This window comes from Ursus arctos, unplaced genomic scaffold (genome assembly GCF_023065955.2).
Source record: "Ursus arctos isolate Adak ecotype North America unplaced genomic scaffold, UrsArc2.0 scaffold_36, whole genome shotgun sequence".
In the NCBI taxonomy this organism is placed as follows: domain Eukaryota; kingdom Metazoa; phylum Chordata; class Mammalia; order Carnivora; family Ursidae; genus Ursus; species Ursus arctos.
Window position 1 is genome coordinate 19,303,713 of NW_026623050.1, and position 22,386 is coordinate 19,326,098.

Genomic DNA, 22,386 nt, shown 5'->3' on the forward strand with positions numbered 1-22,386 from the left:
ACTACTGCATAAAGAATCCTGCTGGAAAAGGAAAAAGTCTGCACCGCCCCCCTCCCCAAGCAGGAGTACAAGTTTATGTTCTACGTTATTATTTAAGTGGAAGCCTGGCTGGCAGAAAAAATGTAGGTGCAGAGAATAGGCATTTGATAATTTCAACAATGCAAACACCACCATTCCAGGCTACCGTTCCACTGTAGCTTTGGTAATGAACCAGTGTATAATGAGAGTGATTTTGAAGAGAGCCATGGGCATACTAATTCATTTGGTGAATACTACTGAGTAGGCAACTTTGTACTTCTTGATCGAAGAATATTGGAAGGAGGACAAAAGTAGTCCCTGCGTACCCCAGACAGATCAATAGATACAGCATTAATATCCTGAAGATTCACAGGTACAAAATGAGTCACACTTTACATAACCCAAACTCCTCTGGTGACTCAAAATCCTCTACTACTGGCTCTTCCGTCTCCATACTCTTAGCAAATCAATGTCATTATCATTCCGTTTGTACTTTCTTTTCAGGGATGTTTATCAATGTTGTGTTAAGTGGCAATGTATGGAAAGGTTTCAGGAAAGTACAGCCAGAGGATATAGTGCAGGTGATCACAGAGTACAACTTGTTGCATTTGTTAAAATTGCTCAAATTAGCCTCTTGCTCATTATATAACAAACTGAAGTTGATTTTTTTTTCTTTTAAAGGGGATATCATTTATCTATATTAAAATATAGTCAATGACATCCTCTAGGATCCATTTCACATTCTGAAATTTCTCCCCTACTCTTTACTCCAAAAACATTCTAGAGGATTGTCCAGAATTCCCAACCCACAAAAACTCTCATATTAATATATAGGCATTTTCCCCCTCCATGGTTAAAGGATATATAATGGGGAAAACATGGTCTCTTCAACAAATAGTGCTAGAAAAACTGGACAGCCACCTGCAAAAGAATGAAACTGGACCATCCTCTTACACCACACACACAAATAAGCTCAAAGGATTCCGTGCCTAAATGTGCAATTCAAAAACCAAAAAAAAAAAAAATCAAAAAATAGGCAGAAGACCCAAATAGATATTTTTCCAAAGAAGACCTACAGATGGCCAATCAGATACATGAAAAGATACTCAACAGCACTCATCATCAGGGAAATGCAAATTAAAACCACAATGAGATATCACCTCACACCTGTCAGAATGGCTAGAATCAAAAGACAAGAAATAGCAAGGGTTGTTGATGTGGAGAAAAAGGAACCCTCGCCTTGTGCACTGTTGATGGGAATGTGAATTGGTATAGCCACTGTGGAAAACAGTATGCATGTTCCTCAAAAAATTACAAATAGAAGTGCCATATGATCTAGTAATTCCACAACTGGGTATTTACTCAAGGAAAACAAAAACAGTAATTCAAAAAGATATATACAGCCCTATGTTTATTGCAGATTTATTTACAATAGCCAAGCTATGAAAGCAGACTACCTGTCCACTGATAGATGGATTAAAAATGTGGTATATATACACAATGGAATATTATTCAGCCATAAAAAAAGAATGAGATTTTGACATTTACAACAACATGGATGGCCCTAGTGGGTATTATGCTAAGTGAAATAAGACAGAAGCTGAATTAATTTTAGACAAGCTATAGGGCTTGCTGTACCACAGCTGCATTTTATTTTACCTAATTACCACCACCTTGCAAATACACGTGCCCTCCCTCTCTCACACGGTACTGCATGGGCATGGCCATCTTTGTTTCATCCCAAATTCACCAATTCTCTGAATACGTCCCTGTAGTCATCCAAGCAAATTAAGTTTCAAGGTTAGAAAGCTCTCCCATAAATGAGATAGGGTTTATCTTTCTCTCTGCTAAAGGTATGATACACACTCATTTCCTAAATAAAACATAAAAGTCCACCTCTTAAATCTATGAATGAGTTTATAAGAAAGTAATGGAAATCCTCATAATGACCTGGGAGTGCAAATCCAGACAGACAAGCAAACAAAGTTTCAGCTGTCCTGGGGACATCTGCTAATCTCAGAGATTTTTAACTTTAGCAGTATGCAGGCCACAAGAGAAAAGGAGCAGGGACCTCCAAAAATGAGTTCTTGTAGTGGAATTTCCTACAAAAAGCAGACCCTAGAAAGGCCTATCCTGTATTCATTTTTGCAGATAATAGAAAAAGAGGAAACACTCTCCAGCTTCTTTATGGAACTAGAATAACCTTGATAGCCAATTCAGACTAGTCAAATATGAAGCAGGCAAGTTACAGGTCATGCTCACTTATGTGTGTAGATTGAAATCACTGAAGACAATATTAAATAGCACGCAGTAATGTATAAAAGGATGATATATCATGACTGTGTTAGGTTTATCCCAGGAATGCAAGTCTGATTTAACAGCAGGTAATCTATTTTATCCGAGTTGATTAAAAGAGAAAAATTAGGGGCCCCTGGGTGGCGCCTTCGTTAAGCCTCTGCCTTCGGCTCAGGGTGTGATCCCAGGGTTCTGGGATTGAGCCCCACATCAGGCTCCTCTGCTGGGAGCCTGCTTCTTCCTCCCCCACTCCCCCTGCTTGTGTTCCCTCTCTCGCTGGCTGTCTCTCTCTGTCAAATAAATAAATAAAATCTGCAACATGGACGGCACTGGAGGAGATAATGCTGAGTGAACTAAGTCAAGCAGAGAAAGACAATTATCATATGGTTTCTCTCATCTATGGAACATAAGAATAGGAAGATCGGTAGGAGAAGAAAGGGATAAAGAAAGGGGGGGTAAACAGAAGGGGGAATGAAGCATGAGAGACTATGGACTCTGAGAAACAAACTGTGGCCTACAGAGGGGAGGGGGGTGGGAGAATGGGATGGGCTGGTGATGGGTACTAAGGAGGGCACGTATTGCGTGGTGCACTGGGCATTATACGCAACTAATGAATCATCGAACATCAAAAATCAGGGATGTACTGTATGGTGACTAATATATATATATAAATTCTTTAAAAAATAAATAAAAGAGAAAAAGTATATGACCATTTCAACAGAGGGTAAAAGAATCATTCTGCAAGATTGAAAACCCATTAGTGGTTTTTGGGGGAAAAAAAATCCTAGTGATTTAGGAAAAAAAAATGTTTTAACCTAAGGAATTTATATAACAAAAGCCTATGGGAAATGTCATGCTTAATAGAAAAAAAATTTTTTTTTTGACTTTAAGACCAGGAATGAGAAAACATCTGTTCTCACTACCTCTATCCAGCATTGTTTTGGAGATTCTAAACAGCACCATGAGAAAAGCAAAATAAATTTAAAAAAACTATAACGTTTGGACATAGAAAACCAAACTTTGATTATTTGCAGATTTTACAGTGGTCTAAATAGAAAACTAAAATTTCAAACAAATTATTAGTTTTAATAAGCATGTTTAGAGAAAATACTGGATAAGCTTAATATACAAAATTGCATTTCTCTATATTGGTAACAAGGAGTTAGAAATACAATTTAAGAAGAATTCACCATGTTAATAAGAGTGTAAGGACTATAGGAACACTCCAGTGGATATTTGTGCCATTTTTGGAAAAATACAAAACTTGAGATCTACCACATTTATGGATAGGATGTAAAGACAATGAACTCTTAGTAAACTGACCTATAGGTTCAACATAATTAAAACCTCAACAGGTTTTATGCTTAATTGAAAAGGTGGTCTAAAACATTTATGGAAGACAAAGGAAATAATAGCTAACACAGTTCTTTAAGAAAATGAGCCAGGCAGAGGCACTTTCCCTACTGGATAAATAACTTATTTTTAAACCCTAGTAATTAAAACAGTAGTGTTGAGGAAAGCAAAGGAATTAATTTCTAAAAATTCAGGATAGTTGCCTCTGGAGAAGGAGAATAAAACTGAGGAGAGTTGAATAATATTGGAAATATTTTTTTGAATGGAGTAATAAATACGAGTGTTCATGTCATATATATGTCACTTACATTATTACATTATTTCATCCTAAAACAGCTTAAATGACACATTAAGATAATTTTAATCCTAAAATAGACCTTATTCTTTTACTATTTTCTCTCAGACTTCTTAAATCTTAGAACTGGGAGATATTAAAAGTGATGGTTCCTAATTCTGATTCATCAGAGTACTGAAGGAATGTTTAAGGCATAGATGTCATTGTTCTCCGTAGATATCTCTCTTTCTGTCCCTCTTTCTCTCTTGTTACAAAGGCATGCAGTTTATTCTCCTCATTAGCGTCCGTAGATCTCTTTAATCAGAACCTTGCTAAATCAGATCTTGGGTCAGGAGAATATGGTAAAAGAGGTGATGATTGGTAGTGTTGTAATACTCTTTTAAAAACCAAACACCTACTTCCATTTTTTTTTTTTTTTGCCTATAGATTATGAAGATGATCAGCCATTTAAGAGAACTATTAGTTTTCTAATTCCTTCTCTCCCGCCAAAGTAAGATCTTTTTCTATGCAATCATATTAGACGGAATGTCTCAGCGTGTGTATTTCCATTTGGTAAGGAACTCATTAAGCAATTCTTCCAAGAACATTAGGTCCTTATTTTTTCAAAAGCATTAATGAGAAAGCAGTGAGATACCTTTTGCAAAGCTCTTAGCATTGTGCTTCATACCAGGCATACAGTGAAGGTTCTTTAAATATTGGCTGTTTCCATGTTTATTGTTGTTATAGTTATTGGTGATGATTCACTTTCTAATTGCCTGTTATTTCCACCAATTTGTCCTAGTTCTGATTTCTAGAGTAATTGAAAACAGGTCCTCTTTTGTCTGCCGTGGACCTTGTTCTTTAAACATTTAAAATGTCTTGCCATGTCACCTTTGAATTTTCTCTGTTTTGCAAATTATCTGTAGTTCTTACTGTCAGAAACTCTGCTGAGCTGGGAGAGAGAGTGGAGCTGCCAAGGGCTCAGAAGAGCTGATTAAAATAGCAAACCAAAAATGAAAGAGTTAAGCCTTTAATCACCTACTGCTAGGGTATAAGCAAGAGTCTGAAACCAGAGGAAGTGCCAACTGGTAATCCATTTTCCCCATGGATCAGGGATAGAGGACCAGGAAGGTTCAGCTCAGACATTTGAGTCCTTCTTACTGCTTAGGGAACCCAAAACAAAGGGCTCCAGCTGTTTTATTGACCCTGAGGTGTGTGTTTTAAGTAGGGAGGCAAGAGGGAGGGATTAGGAGTGGAAAAGCACTGAGTACTGGGTCAGAGTGGGGAGAAATGCCTTCCAGGTTTGCCTCTCCAGCGCCTGTAGGGAGACCTAAAGAGCCACCTAAAGACCTTGGCCCAAGGCCTCAGATACGGAGGGCTAGGAGTGAAGTCACCAGAGCCAGGAATGAAAATATGTGAAAGAACATGTCCAGCCAGGAGGGTCTGACTGAGTCTGTGACTGCACCTCCCTCCAGAGCTATGCACCAAATCTGGTCGAAGACTGCAGCTGATTTACCTCCGTGAGGCCTGCCATGTAGAGCCTTCATAATTGCCTATGGTCAGGCCTGAGAAATCACACATCGGTTTCTAACCAGAAGCCAAGCTCCTAACTTGCAGCCATGATGGGGCATACATACCCTTCACCTTTCTGTGCACACTCCTCAGAGTATGTTGTGAGGTACACAACACAGGGAGAGAGTGTAATGGAGTATCCCCAAAATTGGGTCACCAGTGAGGAGACAAGGAAGTAATTAAGTCGGTTGAAATTACAGCTGTGCTTCTGAGAATTTATGACTGATGTAGGATTAGACTATGCATATCTAAGGATACACTTCTCTAGCAGAACTGTTAAGTTCTTACTTCGTCGAATTATGGTATAATTTAATTTTAGATCAAGCATTTACTGCCATCTAAGATAACAAAATATGAAATCAAGGATACTAAAGTATTAATGCATAACAAATTGGATTTGTGGGGCGCCTGGGTGGCACAGCGGTTGAGCGTCTGCCTTCGGCTCAGGGCGTGATCCCGGCGTTCTGGGATCGAGTCCCACATCAGGCTCCTCCACTAGGAGCCTGCTTCTTCCTCTCCCACTCCCCCTGCTTGTGTTCCCTCTCTCGCTGGCTGTCTCTATCTCTGTCAAATAAATAAATAAAATCTTAAAAAAAAAAATTGGATTTGTAGTAAATGATCAATTTTTAAGAGTACCATTACTCCTGCTGTTATACTCTTTACAAAATTTTTAAAAATCACCTTTCTAAAAATATTTATGAATGGTGATTTTTCTGTTTTGTTTGTTTTTTTGTTTTGGTCCTGTAATAGTATCTCTCCTCCTCTTTGCTCTATTCATTTACCACCCACTTGCCCTGCCTAAATCAATCTTCACAGGGTTCCTATCCCTCATCTTCCAATCAACTTAAATGCTCATTTACACATGAATAGACGTTAGTTTCATAATAGCTAAAAGGATTTTTTCCATTGGAAAAAATTATTCTGAACTCAGCTCTACCTTCTTTAAACAGTTCAGTGTGGCCTAGCATTCCTTTCTTCCCCCCAAGTTTTTATTTAAATTCTAGTTGATTAACATAGATGGTAAAATTGGTTTTAGGCGTAGAATCTAGTGATTCATTGCTTATGTATACCACCCAGTGGTCATCACAACAGGTGCCCTCCTTAATGCCCATCACCCATTTAGCCCATCTCCTACCCACCTCCCTCCAAGGGCATTCCTAGCAGAAAATGGTTAACAAATTAGAATATTGCCCCTGTTTAGACATTTAAATGGTTGGCAGCTATTAAAGTATGGGCCATGAATCAATGCCCACAGTATTTAAGGACTCTATCACTTTGTTTCTACTTCCTAAGGTAAAGCAGATCATCCTCACAGTTGGGCAGTAAATGCGGAGCAGGTGAGGGAAGTGCCTGTCAGATACGATTCTGTCTAGATCAGACAGTAAATTGTGTTAAAGGTGTTTGTGGCACTTTTCAGCAAGCGTAGTGTAAAAATGGGAACCTCATGGTGCTTCTAATGGATGAAGTGAATATAAGGAGTCAACTCTTAGTGTAACGATCACAATCTGGAAAATTACAACAAAGTGAAACTGCGAGGCAAGGGTTCTTGGCTTATGAAATTGCTCTGGCAGGAACACAATTCATGAATGTCAGAAGTCTATAACGTGGTAACCTCCAGTTATGTTTATAACTCCCAATATATATAAAGCATCGTGCTGGGGTTGTTAAAATACAGCCAGTGGGAAATAAAACTTGAGGTTTCTGAAGTAGCAAGAATAACATGGGCTTTCAGTGAAAGTCTTGACTAAAATTCTGCATTGCACTATAGCAGAAGAAACATTCTCGTACAATGCAATGAGCCGATTCATGATAGCAGTGACACCTTGGTGGTGGTGATGATGGTGATGATAATGATCAAGTATTAGAGAAGATGGACAGGAGTGGAGAGAAAGGAAAGAGAAAAGGATTAGGGGAAGGAGAGAGGGGAAAAAATTATGGAAACAGAAATACGCTTTGCTGGAATTCTATAATCAAATATTTGAGGGAATGGGATAACTCATAAAAATTAATTATCTAGATAAGTGCCCATTAAAGATACCTAAATAATATTTTATTACAATTTTGATTAAGTTTCTTTCTAAAAAGTAATATATACATTTCTGCTTTCTTAAAACATTCAGAACATATTTGTCTTTTCTTGAAATGGCTCAGGTTGTTATAATGAATATCAATCACTGATGTGATAGTTAGGAAGATTGTCTTTGAAACTAGACTTCCTGGGTTTAAACTCAGCTTTGCAATTGTTAGTGGTATGCTTCTGAAGCAAGATACTTAACATCCCTGTATTTTAGTATGCTAACTTCTAAAATAAGGATAATTGTAATTGCATCTCACAGATTTATTGTATGGATTAAATGAGTTAATGTGTGGAAAGCAGCTATAACACTGTCTGGCACATAGCAAGAGCTCAAAAGATAACCTTGAACAGTTAATGGTTGTTTACGAATTTATTCCCATAATGTATATTGAGCAATTATGTACTAAGCATCATTCAAACCGCATGGAAACAAAAGAAAGATTTGTTTTCCTTGTGGACTTTGAATTCTAGAAGGAATGACAGATAATAATAAACACAACTAAACTATATAATGTATAAGATGGACATAAGGACTATGAAAATGGAAAAAAGTAGAGCAGGATGAAGGATATTGGGAGTTCTGAAGTGGGGGGTGAGTTGTGGGGAGAGAGTAGGGTCTTCAACCTTTGTCCTCAAGCCCTCTGCCTTGTCCCATTCCATTCTGAATGTTAGATGTATGGAGAAGTAAGTGCCTGAGAAGGAATGGCTTCAGGGTTGAATTGGAAGTATAGTGGGGGAAATGTCCCAGAAACAACTGGGAGTCCCACTTCTATGCTTCAATTATAAACTATCCTAAATGCTCCAGAGAGGGAGTGTAATGTCTGGCACATATTAATATGTTTATTTTATTAAAAGTAGGTATAAAACTTTGTGTTTCCTAACTACTTGACTAATATTTGAAGCAATCTCCTGATATTTAGTAGCTGTATTTATTTTGAACAAATTATTTAATTTCTCTGAATTACAATTTCCTCTTCTATAAAATAGAAATAGTTTCTACTTGACAAGTTATTGTGACTATTATAAAGAATACTTACAAAGAGCCTAGTGTACTACCTGACATATAGTTGATATTCAACAAATTGGTGAAATATTTAATATAATTTATTAAGCAAGAAAAACTAAACTATATTACTTTTTCATCTAGCAGAATACGTGTTAATTTTCTAATCAGTGATTTGGTGAAAGTCATTTCTGTTTTGTGACTAATTAGATGATTAATGCTCTTGTCTAACAACATGATCATGAATAAGGGTTGTGTGGTGTAAAATACTTATTTTCTTATAATGAAATGCAATGCTATATCATAAATTTCTTCATGATGAGAAATTCAAACATTTGTGGTACAAATCTTTTCCTTTTCAAACTACTTGATATAGCTTTATATATTTTGGCTATATGCAGTTCGGTGCTTTGCAATTACATGTGTTCATACAACATCACATATCTCAACAAGTTTATATGTAGCATTAAGGCCAAGAATAAACTTATTATATGTCCATGTTAGAAACGGTGAAGTGTCTAATATTTTACCCTACTTACTAGCTGACAAGATAGCCTACCACATTTTCATAGATGCTGGCAGAAGACATGAGACCACTAGGTCAGAGAGAGGACACTATCACTCAAGACACAGCAGGTAGCATGAGCTTTATGTCTGCCTCTGTTTCTGTTCTCTGTTAGGCCCCAGGTGGACAATGTGGAGGTGGACCTGGGTAGATATAGGTACAGGGTAGGTGTGCACCCGTTATTGAGCTCAGGAAACCCCAATCTTTTCAAAGCAAACCAACTCAAATTTTGCCCCAGAGGGAGACATTATATTTACTGGCCAGCACATGGATCTGTCCTTTACTCCAGAGGAGGACACTGTCTCTGTGTGCACTCTATGTACATGTGTGAAGAATTAGTCTAGAACAAAAGTTAGTGCCTCCACTCACAAGGTGTATGGAAAAGCAAGAGACCTGTGAAGAATTGTCTCTCAACACTGCACACAGTTAGTAGTCTAGGTATGTAGTAGGAGCTCAATAAAAGGTAAGGTGAATTAATTTCCTCAGAGAATCATGAAGCCATTGCTGTAAATTACATGACTGTTTACGTGTATTCTATACTGACTTCCTGTTCAATTGAATTTCTGAGGAAAATATTAAGAACTGAATCATTTGTACAAAGATGATAAAGATACTAAGGGTCCATATCAACCAAAAATAGAGATGAATGGGAACAAAGGAGTTTAGGTAGTGAAGTGACAAGTTATAGGGGTTTCTTACTGGGAATATTAGCAAGAGTTGTGATTAGTGATATGTTGGTAAATGTTTTACAACTGGCTCTCCATTAAAAATAATAAGAACAAAAACCCCCAAAACTAATTTGTAGTGATTGCCTATTTTCCTGGTCTAAGTTACTCTGTTATGGCCAATTTCAAGCTATCAATGTGGCATCCCTAAATGTGGAATTCAGGAACGATGTGCACAGTCTGTTCTCCAGAATCATGAGTCTGTCTCTGGCACACCACTAGGCACATCGGACAAAATTTAAGTACTAGTACCAAATGCCCATTCCCCCGACTTCCACTCTGTCTTAGTTTTCTCTCTCAATTTACAAAGGGTAGTAAGTACAATGATAGTGAAACTTCTTGGGATATGCCATATTTGATGTAACTAGTCTTAGGTGCTTTTACTAAGAGAAAATAAAAAGGAATGAGTTTGCATGACAGCTACCTAGCATCTATAAGCAAGCAGGACTCAGGTCAGGATCCAGCCTTAGCTCCCATTCCCTACTATTATGAACAGTGTCAAAATTCTGTTCTTCCCTCATACATTACCCCCAGGTTATAAGTTAAGAGCCATTATTTACTCATTGGCATACTCTTATGACCCATTTATTTTATATGGGGTCCTAAATGTCATTGGCTCAAATACTTTAGCTTGCATAGGGAGGCAAAATGACCAACCTAGGATAACAGGAACTAATACATCCTGTGATGAGCACTTGCTAACTGGTAGAAGGTTGCTACCTTTGTTCTGTTATCATATTGCTTGCATTTTATGAATAAACTTGACATGTATTCTCTTGTCCTCATTTCCCATGGTGAAATAATCACAATAAGTAGCTAAGCTCTCACTGTGCCAAACAACAGAGGAGAGATCCACGTGATGGCCAAATGCCAGGCAGGCATGCACCCAAAGGAAAAATCCAGGTAGATCTTTGTATCATTTTTGTACTAATGACCATATCAGAGACATACCCATTTTCAAGTAACTATACTTATACACCACTGGCCAGATGATTCTTGCCAAATCCAGAGAATCACGCAGTCATTGAAAGCCAGCTCTAATATCACCATGCATTGAGAGACTGCTGATTATCCACACAAGTCGAGCAGAATACACTAGGTCTTTTCTCTTTCTGCTTCCCAGCCAGCACAGTCAAACCCCAAAATCTGCCTAGTTTGGTTCCTTCTCCCTCCCTTCCATTCTAATTAGATTTATGTTTGTTTGTTTGTTTTAAATACTGTGTTTAAAAAGTGTACCTAGAAAACTGGTTTGACAGTCTGCTAGCAGAGTTGATGATACATTAAGCTAAACATAGATGGATTTGTCTTTGTCTAAACAACTGTAATTACCTTTAGGTTGGATGTGTGTGTTTTAAAGCTCCATTTCAACTCCTGTAACTGTACCTGAAATTGCAAGGCATGTTCATTAGGAACAAACAGTACTTATTCTCTGTTTAATCCCTGATTGCATTGAATAGACAAAATGTTCCTTTGTTAAGAACAGTAAGAACAACAATTTTGGATTACACAAATGAAGAATTGATTTGTTCTTCAATTTTCAGAGAAGCATACCTGTTAGAATAATCATCTTTATTCCAAATCCTGAGGCAATTGAAAAATTCCTAATTACTCAAAATTCTAGATCTTGTATGTTTATTTGCCTTTGCAAGGAGTGCCTAAAAAATAACTGAAACTTCTTCCAATCATTGATTTTTCTTTTATTTACTAAGTAATATGTTTACCAATACTAATAAGTGTCAAGTCCTACACTAAATAATGGAGATTAAAAATAAATTGTATTTAGTTCCTACTTTGAGGATTCTATAATCCAGAGGAAATTCAGATATGGGCAAATAATTACAATGCTTATGTGCGTTATAAATAGAATAAATTGAGTATGATGGTAGCATGGTCACGTTGGTCCTAGGCTATTCAATAAAGTTATTTAAGATCATACAGTTGAATTAAAAACTTTGTAAGCTTCTGATCACTTGCACAACCCTGGGCAGCCACTCCTCTGAGTGTCTTCATGGATTGCAGAGAAATGATTTGCAGCAGATGGAGAGGTAAGGGAAGCCACTTCTTAACTTACACAGCGTGACTGGTAGCTGCACTTAAAATTTTCAGAAGTATGAAAATGTGTTCTAGTTCAGTGGTACCAGAAGTCAGCCTGCCATAGGACTTGGGTTCATATACCCGGGGAATCAGAACACAGACAGAACTGCTGAGGGAAAGAGGTAATGGACTGGGAATCAGTGGTCAGAGAAATATTTCCTTAAAAAATGTAATTGCTATTACAATATTATTATATTCTGTCCCTGCCTGTTTGATCCATTTGGAATCCCTTCAACACCTACCCCCTTGTTTGGTGATTCATCAAAACAGTATCCAGTATATATTTGCTGTTTTTCTAAAATTAGATTTTAATTCTACTTTAAGAATTCTGTAAATTCCTGAAAATAACAGGATAACCATGGGATAACATACACTCAGGTCTTGACTCAGTTATTCTGTAACTGGGGTACTTCCAGAGATGCACATAGCGTGAGTTTTCTTCTCTCTCCTTCATTCTTCATCCTTTTAGCTGAGGGGAGTTTCACGGTGTTTCTTGGTACTACCTATCAAAGCTGGACCCCTGGGTTGAATGTGTCTTTATTCTCAGCTAAAGTCTGAGTCATGCTTTGTGTTTCTATTAGCATTGGAGAGGGAAATAGTGAAAAAAAGGACACACACACACAAAAACATTGTCTAATAAGAAGGGGATCCTGGGCTTTGAGAGGCAAACACCAAATGACAGTCTCTGCCATCAGGGACTACTAATTTTCATTAGTGGTAGGAGAAGGACTGTGAAATATTTCAGGGGATTAACTATGCAGCTTATGTCTACAGAACAGTATAATTAAAAGGAGTCTAAGATTTCAGCTTTGATAAATGTAGCTTCTTTGCTATTGGATATTTGATTCTATATAAGGGCATTTAAGTAAAGCATATTAAGAAGCTGGTCTTTCATTCACTTATGACTGACTAGCTTAGAAACTATGTATAAATGGATGCAGAGATTTTCCAGACAGAGATTACTAACAAAATTAGCTTCAAAACAAGGAGCATTAATACAGTGTCGGATTTGCAACAGCTTTGAGCCACAGAAGCATGGTTTAGGAATTTAAAAACTAACACTCTAAATTGAGACCCTTTGTAGCATGAATTTTAATTAAATAGAAATTTTTTCCAACAATAATGGGTGCTGAACTATGAGAAAGTTTGGGGCTGAATTTTTTATTTTCTGTCCTGTAGCCTGTCATAATGTCTGAGGTTAATTTAGCTGCAACAATGTTACGGAAGAAGAAAGGTTTTTGATACAGGGAATTGCAAGCTCCAGGAAAGGCTATATTGTCCACTTGATAAACAATCTGTTAAGGAAATGGGCCCTAGAATGTACATACTGTAATTGAGTTGTTAGAAGTTAGTCCCCAACACCTGACATTGTTCCCTCAAGCCTAACATTGAGAAAACCTTCATGGGAATATTTTAACAGCTGCATTTTACGTTTTCACTTCTGCAACTCATTGTAATAAAACCTAGGACCATTTGGTTGTTTTTTCTCTGAAAAAAAAATATTTTTAATCACTGGATGTACAGAATGTCACACCAGGATAGTAAATCTTTATCTCTTTAAACAGTTAAAAATGGCATTAGCTTAAAAAAATAATGTAAAGATAAATAATGAGGTAGTCAGCACTTCTGAAACCTTGTTTCAAAGGAACAAGAGTTTGAAAGAAAGAGCCTGCTTAAAGTGTTAAAGAGCATTATGGAGCGTTAAGAGGTCAAATGCCTAGGAAAGGAGAAAGTAATTTAGTGGAATACAAAGGCTCTCCTTGACAATGAGGCCATTTGCACTTTAAAATATTATACCTGTTTGAATTGGGAATTCTACCAGAGTTCATAAAGCCAAATGAAGGGGTTGAAAAGGAAAGCGGTGAAACCCCCTCAGTCAAGACCCTCATTAAGGAATCCATTAAAGAACCTAGGGTTACTTCAACAATCTTTTTAGACCATCTGTCTCCTTTATCCCTCCTCTTAATCCATCATGAGCAGCACTGCCAGACTGTTCTTCTTCCAACATCCTTTGGTCATGTTAATTTCATGGGCATGGACTACAGGAAGGTGGAAGCAGCAGTTTTGTTCAAGATGAATGGAAGATGGGAGAGAATGGAGATGGGGAGACCAGTCATTACAAAGTCCATGAGAAGAATTCCCCTCCCAGCAATGAAATTTATGACCAAATTGTGGCAATCCAAATACAAGGGACGGTACAAATGAGAAGAAGATGTGAGGATGACAGGAGACAGAGAAAGAAAATGGATAATTCTTGATGCATCTTGGATATTAGAAGGAGAGAAGGAAGGATTGCAGTGATGATCTGGAGCCCTGAGTATTTCTGGCTTGCTGCCAGTCAGCTGGGTATCTCATAGAAGCATTTACATTCTTTGCAGCTCAGTTTTGATATCCCTAAAATACAAGAATGTGGGAACAGGTGATTTCTTAGGTTGCTTGAGTCTTACAACTTGGTTCAGCTGTTTTTTAGGATTTTAAAGCTCTGCGACTGGCCAAATGATGATAGTATTAAAAACAGTGAAATCAAAAAGAGACATCCAAAAAAATTTGCAAGGAAAATAATTGTTCCTAAAATGGATGTCTTGGCTTAAAAGTGCTGACAGGTTTGTGGAAATATTCAAGAACATTTAAAAGCTATTTATTGATACCCACTGTGTTCCAGGCATTCAGTAGAATAAACATGCCTCTTGCCTACTTCAGTGGAAACACTTTGTATACAAATTTACCGCCTGAATTAGAGAAAGAGCAAAAGAGGGAAAGCAAGCCAGTGAAAGAAAAAGCGCTTAAAAATGATGGGCAATTCAACACGCCAGTTCACTGTTTTATTAGTACATGCCAGAGCGAGAGATGGGAGATATGACTATTCTGTACCCTGTTTAAGTCTCATTTTCCTCTTCTCGGATGTTAATAGTATTGTCCCACTGTGCAGAATTTTATGTATTTGTCACACAACCATGTCCTGTAAACTCAAGCCAATTATTTCATCTCTTGCTCAACCAAAGAATTAGTCATCACTCCAAGGCAAGAGGAAATATGGCTGCAGTGGTTTTATGGAGAGAGAGCATGTTGGTGTTTAACAGAGTTTCCGCCGAAGAGTCCATCAAGTCTAGTTTAGACGACTCTATGTGATTTCCAATAGAGACAAACATTCTACTTTATGGCCAGAGTTAAGAGAATCCAGGAGGTAAAGAAGAGAAGATGGAGGAGTCTGGAATGATTAGTACTGAGGAGGAGCTTTATGCTTTGAGTTTTATTTCCATTTCGAGACAAGGCTTAGAAAATTGAGAAGATAAAAGCAGTGTTTTTCAAAGATTAGAATTAACAGGGGGAAAAAAACAAACTTGGTTGGGGCATCTGTGAGACCCTGGTCTGACAGGAAGTTAAATAGCTGGGACCAGGATTGTAGATAAGCGTGAGACAAGGAATAATCTCAACCAACATGCATCATCATCAGAGCTGAGGTGCCAAACAAGACGGGATCAGCAGAGGAAAGAAGTCTAGACCGAAACAGAGTCCGAAGAGAAAGTTAATAGAGCTCAGAGTACAGTGTGGAATATAGTCACAACTTTGGCTTTCTGCCCTTCTTTTTCTTTAATTCTTCAAGTAGATAGCTACCTACAATTTCCTGTCTGCCAGAAACTGTGCTATGAATCTATTCCTTAGTTTGGAGGACTATAAATAGCCCCAGGGCAGCAGTGAGGCAGGGTATATTTGATCAACTTCAGTAACGTCCCTGCCTACACAAGACTATCATAAATTAACTACTACCAATAATGTATAACCTACTTAAATATATTATCAAAATGCTCCCCAAAATGCTACAGTCATTACATTTTCCATATGACGTAACAGATTCATAAAGGTTAAACAATATTTACTGGTCTAGTAACAAGGCTCTTATCTTCTTCCGGTTACAAAGCCCTTGCCCGCTAATGCACTTCAGTGTGAGGTTATTGACTTTCTCCCTGGTCCTCAGGCTTTGGTCTTGCTCTTTCTAGGTGCTAGTTCAAAGATAAGAATCTTGATTTTTAAGTCAAGACAATGGTTTGTTTAATGGCTAATCTCTCTGGTGTCAAGGCCTATTCACCTGAACTTCTACCTTTTATTTTTCCCTGCTACGTGCCAGAGTTGGTTCTAGGGAGCTAGAGATGAGTAAGATGTGTCATTTTTTGAAACCTATATTCTAGTGGGGGAAATCCATGTTAAACAACAGAATGTAGGACGGAAGACTTAGAACAGTTCTCTAAAGTTTTTCTGCTTCACCCCTGTGTTTACAGCAGCATCATCTGCAGTGGCCAAATTACAGAAGCAGCCAAAGTGTGAGCCTCTGCCACTCAGTGAGGAGGCCAGTACCAGTAGAGGAAATAGTGGAGCGAGAATAGACAAGCGGGGAATTAGTGTGAGGTCCCTGGGGATTTACAAAGGCGTTCAGGATGGCTGGAACAAGAAAGTAGAGGGAGAAGTCAGAGGAGATGAGACTGGAGGGGCGGTCTTACCTTGCTGGGATGGAAAGGGATTTGCTTTCTATCTTGGAAGCAATAAGGGATGTTGAATATGAAAAAGATATCTTTAGATTTGTATTCTAGAAAAGAACTGTTGGAAATTAAAAAAAAACTGGCAAAAAAAATCTGAGCTTAGCTAAAATAGTAAGGCCTGGAATAGAGCACTATCAGTGTGGGGGTTCAGGAGGTAGATGCCAAAAGTACTATATTTTATCAATTCTACAGCATATATTTTTATACATTATAAAATATCAAGATGCATCTAATCAATGGTGTCTTAAAAAAACATTGGTAACCAAACAGCAATTATAAGACTTCCATTGTCCGTACATTTATAAACTTAGCTAAAAGTGTCCTAGGAAAGTGTTGTAATTTTCTTGTTATTGCTGATGGTATGGGCAGGATAATTGCATTTTCTTAACATTTTAGTCCAGAGAAAAAATTTCAATGATTTGAGGAAGAATAGACCTGTTTATCTCCTTTGAAGCTTTTGGTGAGGTTGAGAGCCTACCAACATCAGTATCTGCAGCAGAGCTGCCCACCTCTTGGAATAAAAGAAACAATAATGAGGCACTACTTTATAAAATGCTACATTACCATTGCTCTTGGCTTTAAAGACCATAATTTGGACAAAGACCAAGACATTGACAATTCTTTGTTGAAGAGCAATTCTAAAAAGCTGGACTCTGAATGAGAAACTTAGGAATAACAGTTTATTTTGTTCATATTTTTATTTTCATGTGTAGAAAAATATGATTGATAATATGAAAAATCTATGCCATAGATGAAGTCAGTTTAAGAGGGCTCTTTGAATAAGTGCACAATTTAAATTCTGCTTGCTAAGAAAGCAGTGTCAGACATTAATTTGATTTCCCCCCTAACATATAAATATATAATGCTATATCTTATGACAGATGGTGTGTTAATCATGATGAAATATAGAATTAAAAAATAGTTAAGAATTGGTGATTAATTGGATGTGAGGAGTGAATCATCCAATTACACAGACACAAATACTCATTCAGTGTTGACAATAATAAAAATAAAAAGGTGAAAAAAGATGAGAATATCCTGAATAACATATCCTAATAAGGAACAGGTGAATAATTAAAGTTTATAATGATCATCAGGAAAATTGTTAAAACATATGTAAAATATGTGACATTAAGCAAAAACAAAATAAATTACTATATGTTTACCATTAAATAACTAAATAAATACAAAGAGTTTTTAAGTCTGAAAGAAGACAGCTGTATTACAGGAGAGGGATTTAAAATGATTCATTATTAATCTTTTACACTGCCTTAGTATGCTATAATGCTAAAAAAGATTAAGTACATAGCCCTGCTCAATAATTGTCTTGGAAACACAGAAATAAACAGCAGCACTGTGGTCTGTTTTTTTTAGGCTTATAGTCTTCAATTAATTTAACAACTCCTTTGCGTATAAACAGAGTCTACTAATTTTCTGATTTCTAATGGTATTAGGTAGTCTATGAATATTGCCAATTAACCATCACTGCCCACTTGTGGAAACAGCACACCTTTATCCCATAGTCAGAAAGGACTACCTTTGGAAAATCTGTTTAGTAGTTTCTACATGATACTCTTGGTGCCTTCCCAGAGTTCTTTTCCAATCAATATATATTCAGTATGCTATCAGACCAATTTTGGGTTAAGATAATTATTAATATATATTAAAATCAGCTTTTACCTCTTCTACCTTAGATATCAGATTCTTTAACAGCTACAGAATATATGTCCTTTAGATAATGTGTATTGTGTTTGTTCTGTAACAAGATGCTTAACTGAATCTGAGTCAAAATATACAGCAATATACTTTCCTATCTCCAATTTTATTAAGCTCCATAAACTCCTTTTAATTATGCAAAGAACTAAGAAATAAAACTATGGAAAATATGGACCATGTAACAAAAAACAAATAATGAATAAGAACACATCACAATTTATGAAATTTTATCCATTTTGTCATTTTTTTAATTTTATTTTTATTGTTTATTTATTTATTTACTTTAAGTAGGCTTCATGCATAGGAGCTGCATGCGTAGTCCCCAGCATGGGACTTGAACTCACAGCCCTGAGATCAAGACCTGAGCTGAGATCAAGAGTCAGATGCTTAACCAACTGAGCCACCCCCATTTTGTCAATTTTATGTGATGATTGACTTTGCAGATATTTCCATAGATCTGATGTTTTCATTCCATTTGTATTGCCTATAGTCTAAAAGACTCCCTTTTCCAGGGGAGAATTTCCTAGGGAGAACTCTTGAATAGTTGAAGAGGGGCTGCTTGGGGAGGGTTGGGACTATTTTATACAGTGATACAGGGTTTCTGGTATGAAGATAACATTGTCTTAGAATGCAGTGAAAGCATTTCAAATAATGGTAACAACTCTAGATCAACTGGGATAGATATTTTTTATCTTCCTAAAAAAGGAAAGATGTATGTATGTGTGCATGTGTGTATATATAGGTATGAGGAACATAGGGTTTCAGGTAAGACTCTTTCGATGGAAATCAAGCCCTGCCATAAACTTCTAGGCCTGGATAAATTGCTTTAGTTTCATTAAAAGTAAAATAGGATTGATTGTAATTTTCAGTTCATATTATTGTTGTAAATATGTAATGATCCAATCATATAAGCAGTAGGATATGATAAGCCCTAGAGTTTGGGTTCAAATCCAGGCGCTGCTATCTATGATTTAGACAGTAATTATGGGAATGATTCTAAATATTCATTCATCCATTTCCTCCTTGAATAATTGTACCTCTACTTTATTGAATTTTTGAGACTAAAATGAGGAATATATGTGAAGGTTGACTGTAATTGTCAGCATTTAACATCTGGCTCCTGCTAAGTACCGCATAAATACTATTTTACCTAGTTTGCTGGTAGTGGTGAGCAACAGCTTTTTATCAAATCAGCTATACCAAAAAGGCCTGAAATCAGACCACTTCTTCCCTAGAATCAGATCTCACCCTCAGAGTTTCTTGTCTGCTGTTGCCTGTCTCGGTGACCCTCCCTGAGCTCTTCATCATTGAGCCTAGCTAGTTTCTTCTAGATTTTAACTGATCTCCTTGAACTTGACTTATTGCCTAGAAAGTCAATTATTTATTTATCTATTGATACTTCTGGTCTTCACCATTTTTTTAATTTAATCTCTCCCGGATGTCTCTTGGTTAGGAACACTTTCAATAAATATTATAAAAATGTTTTACATTTGTATAGACCTTTATAGTATTTACCAAGCACTTCTCCACTCTTGAGGTAAGGCCGTTAGGGAAACCTTTTCTAAGACTCAGATTTGCAATAAAAGTTTTACTATTGATGAATAAGCAAATGTAAGTATATGTTTATACAAACGTCTTATAGTAATAATGAAAAGGTAAAGCTGTAAGGAAACACATGATTTTGAGCATTTTTAAGGTTGTCTGGAAGATTAAAAGAATATTTTTATTGCATTGCTTTTTTACAAATTACGAAATATGGGTTTGATGAAATTAATGACAGACTCGGGACAGGGATAAATTTTGGATCCATGTCTTCTAATGGGCTGTTATTCTATAATGCTCAGGTTTGGACTGAGTCCTTGGCTATCTCTGTTCTAATGAGTCAAGCAAAGGAGTAAAGTGTAAGACCCAAGAAAATATGTGTGTGTGACTGATTCCTGAATTTGTGAGTATATAAGTTTGCTCAAAATTGTAGGTGCTCTTAGGAATTTGAATTAAGTTCTGTGAGAAGGAAAACAAATCACTAGAGAAAGAAAACACATAACCCATCTATATATTACATTTTGTAGTTTATAAATCACTTTCTCAACCATTATCACAACTGAATGTATTTCTATTTACATAGTTATTAAAGTCACATTAATTAGCAGTCAGACATTTCAAAACACTCAAAGGTGACTAGTTAGTATGATTGCCACGTAGTGTTTTGGAAAGACATTTATTAATTACACTTTATGTCATTATTCTCTTCACAAAGGGTAGAAAATAGAAACCACTTGGAATCAGAGCCTTAGAGCAAATGAAGCTCAAAAGATCCTTCTAGAAACCCACTTCGATAGCCCTTTTCCCATGAATGTAATGTTTGGGATGTGGCAGAGTCAAGCATGAATTGGTAGGGAGAGGGGAAGTATGTGGAAAGAGAATAGGAGGGAAGCAAGAAGTTACACTGCTGGAGTAGTTGCTTCACTTTCTGAAGATGGGTATTGAAAAGAGTTCATTGCCCTTTTCCCCTACTTGATGTTGCCATTTCTTGTAGTTCATAAGAGCATACTGCTAATGATTGTTTTTTGTGATCTCAATCTTGATTTTTGACTGTCATTGTGACTACCACAGCCATTGGCCTAGAGAGTGTCAGTTGACATTATTTTGGGCAACGATGGAAACTGTATGAACTCTTGTAGAGTCAGTGGTGGACAGGATCTCAAGTGTCATCTGCCCCACACGTACTGCCATCCATGCGATCTTCCCTCCTGCTGTTTCTCCTTTTGCTCTTCCTTCTCTCATCTGTCTTGATTTCTGCCCCAGTTATCCTTTTCTTGTGTTCTATGATCTAAAGATAAATTTTTGTTTTAATTCATGAACTTAAGTGTAATTTGTTCAACATCAACATCCTTCTTACTCGTGTGCAGTGGTTTTAATATTTCACATTTATTACTGGATTTGATCTTCACTTTCAAACATACAAGTTATAGCATTACTATTTATCAACATTCTGTCCTTATTTTTTGCTTTTATTATTTCACATGAGCTGTATGATAATTTAGTGAATTAGTCAAGATCATCAAGCTAGTGATTGATACAACTAGAAGTATTAGAGTTAAGACCATGGCTACTAAGAAAAATCCAATAAGGCAAAACTTTCCCTTTATTAAGCTCAGCAGCAGGAGCAAAGGGGCCATCTCTGTGTCAGAGAAAAACTGGACTGTGAGATGCTGATAACATATTCTCAGCTGTTGTGGCCTGTTCCAGTAACAGAGGTGCCTACCTAATACCCCGGCCTTTTAATTGTGTGTTCCTGGTGAAAAAAGTTGACTCTAAGCTAGAGTTAAGCAGGAGTTTTGTAGGTCAAGTGAGCATAGGAGAAGCTGTCATCAGTGACTTGAGCACCTTTTTGGTTGTATAAAATGACTAGCTTAGATGCAACAAAAATCAAGTTCAGTGTATTATACTCAGATGAGTATAAAGATTATTTTAAATTGCAAAAATGGCAATACTCAGTAGAAAAACATTGTCACCGGATTTATAACATAATGAAAATCTTCCCTTTTTCTTCTGCCTGGTATCACTTCACAAAGGTAACTCTGGTTATCAATTTAATGAATATCTTTCTAGATATTTTCTGTGCATCTATAAACACACGCACATGGTATTAAACTTACTAATATGCAGACTTGTTTTTTTCCGTCAACATACTGTGAATATTTTTCATTTATACACATACACTTTAAATTATTATGTTCTTCCCATTGGATAATATAATTCATTCAATAAATATTTAGATTACCCAGATTTTATTGCTTTTACAAAAAGAAATGTCATAGTGAATATCCTTGTACAACAAATTAATTTAATATCTTGTTGGCATTTTTCTGTGGGATAAATTCAGGTAAGTGAAAATTCTGGTATAAGGGTTATCACAAATATTTTACATGCAGCTATGACTCTTTGAGATACCACTTTCGGTTTAATCTATGAAAATACACCACATCCAAAAAGAATGATACTTTTACAAGTACAAGTAACTATTCTACCATTGTGGACCAAACTTACAACTTACACCATCCATGGGTTGGTCATATTTCTTCCTGGAGATACAAAGTTTCATATACCTAACAATTTTTTTTTAAATCTTCTCTGTGATATTGACAGAAAAACTATG

At 36.7% G+C, this 22,386-nt stretch overlaps 1 protein-coding gene across 3 annotated transcripts in view; it reads left to right on the forward strand.

Moving 5' to 3' along the window:
- The window catches only part of UNC13C (unc-13 homolog C), a 755,970-nt gene that overhangs the window by 385,809 nt on the left and 347,775 nt on the right, over positions 1 to 22,386 (forward strand). The gene's annotated exons all lie outside the window — the stretch shown is intronic.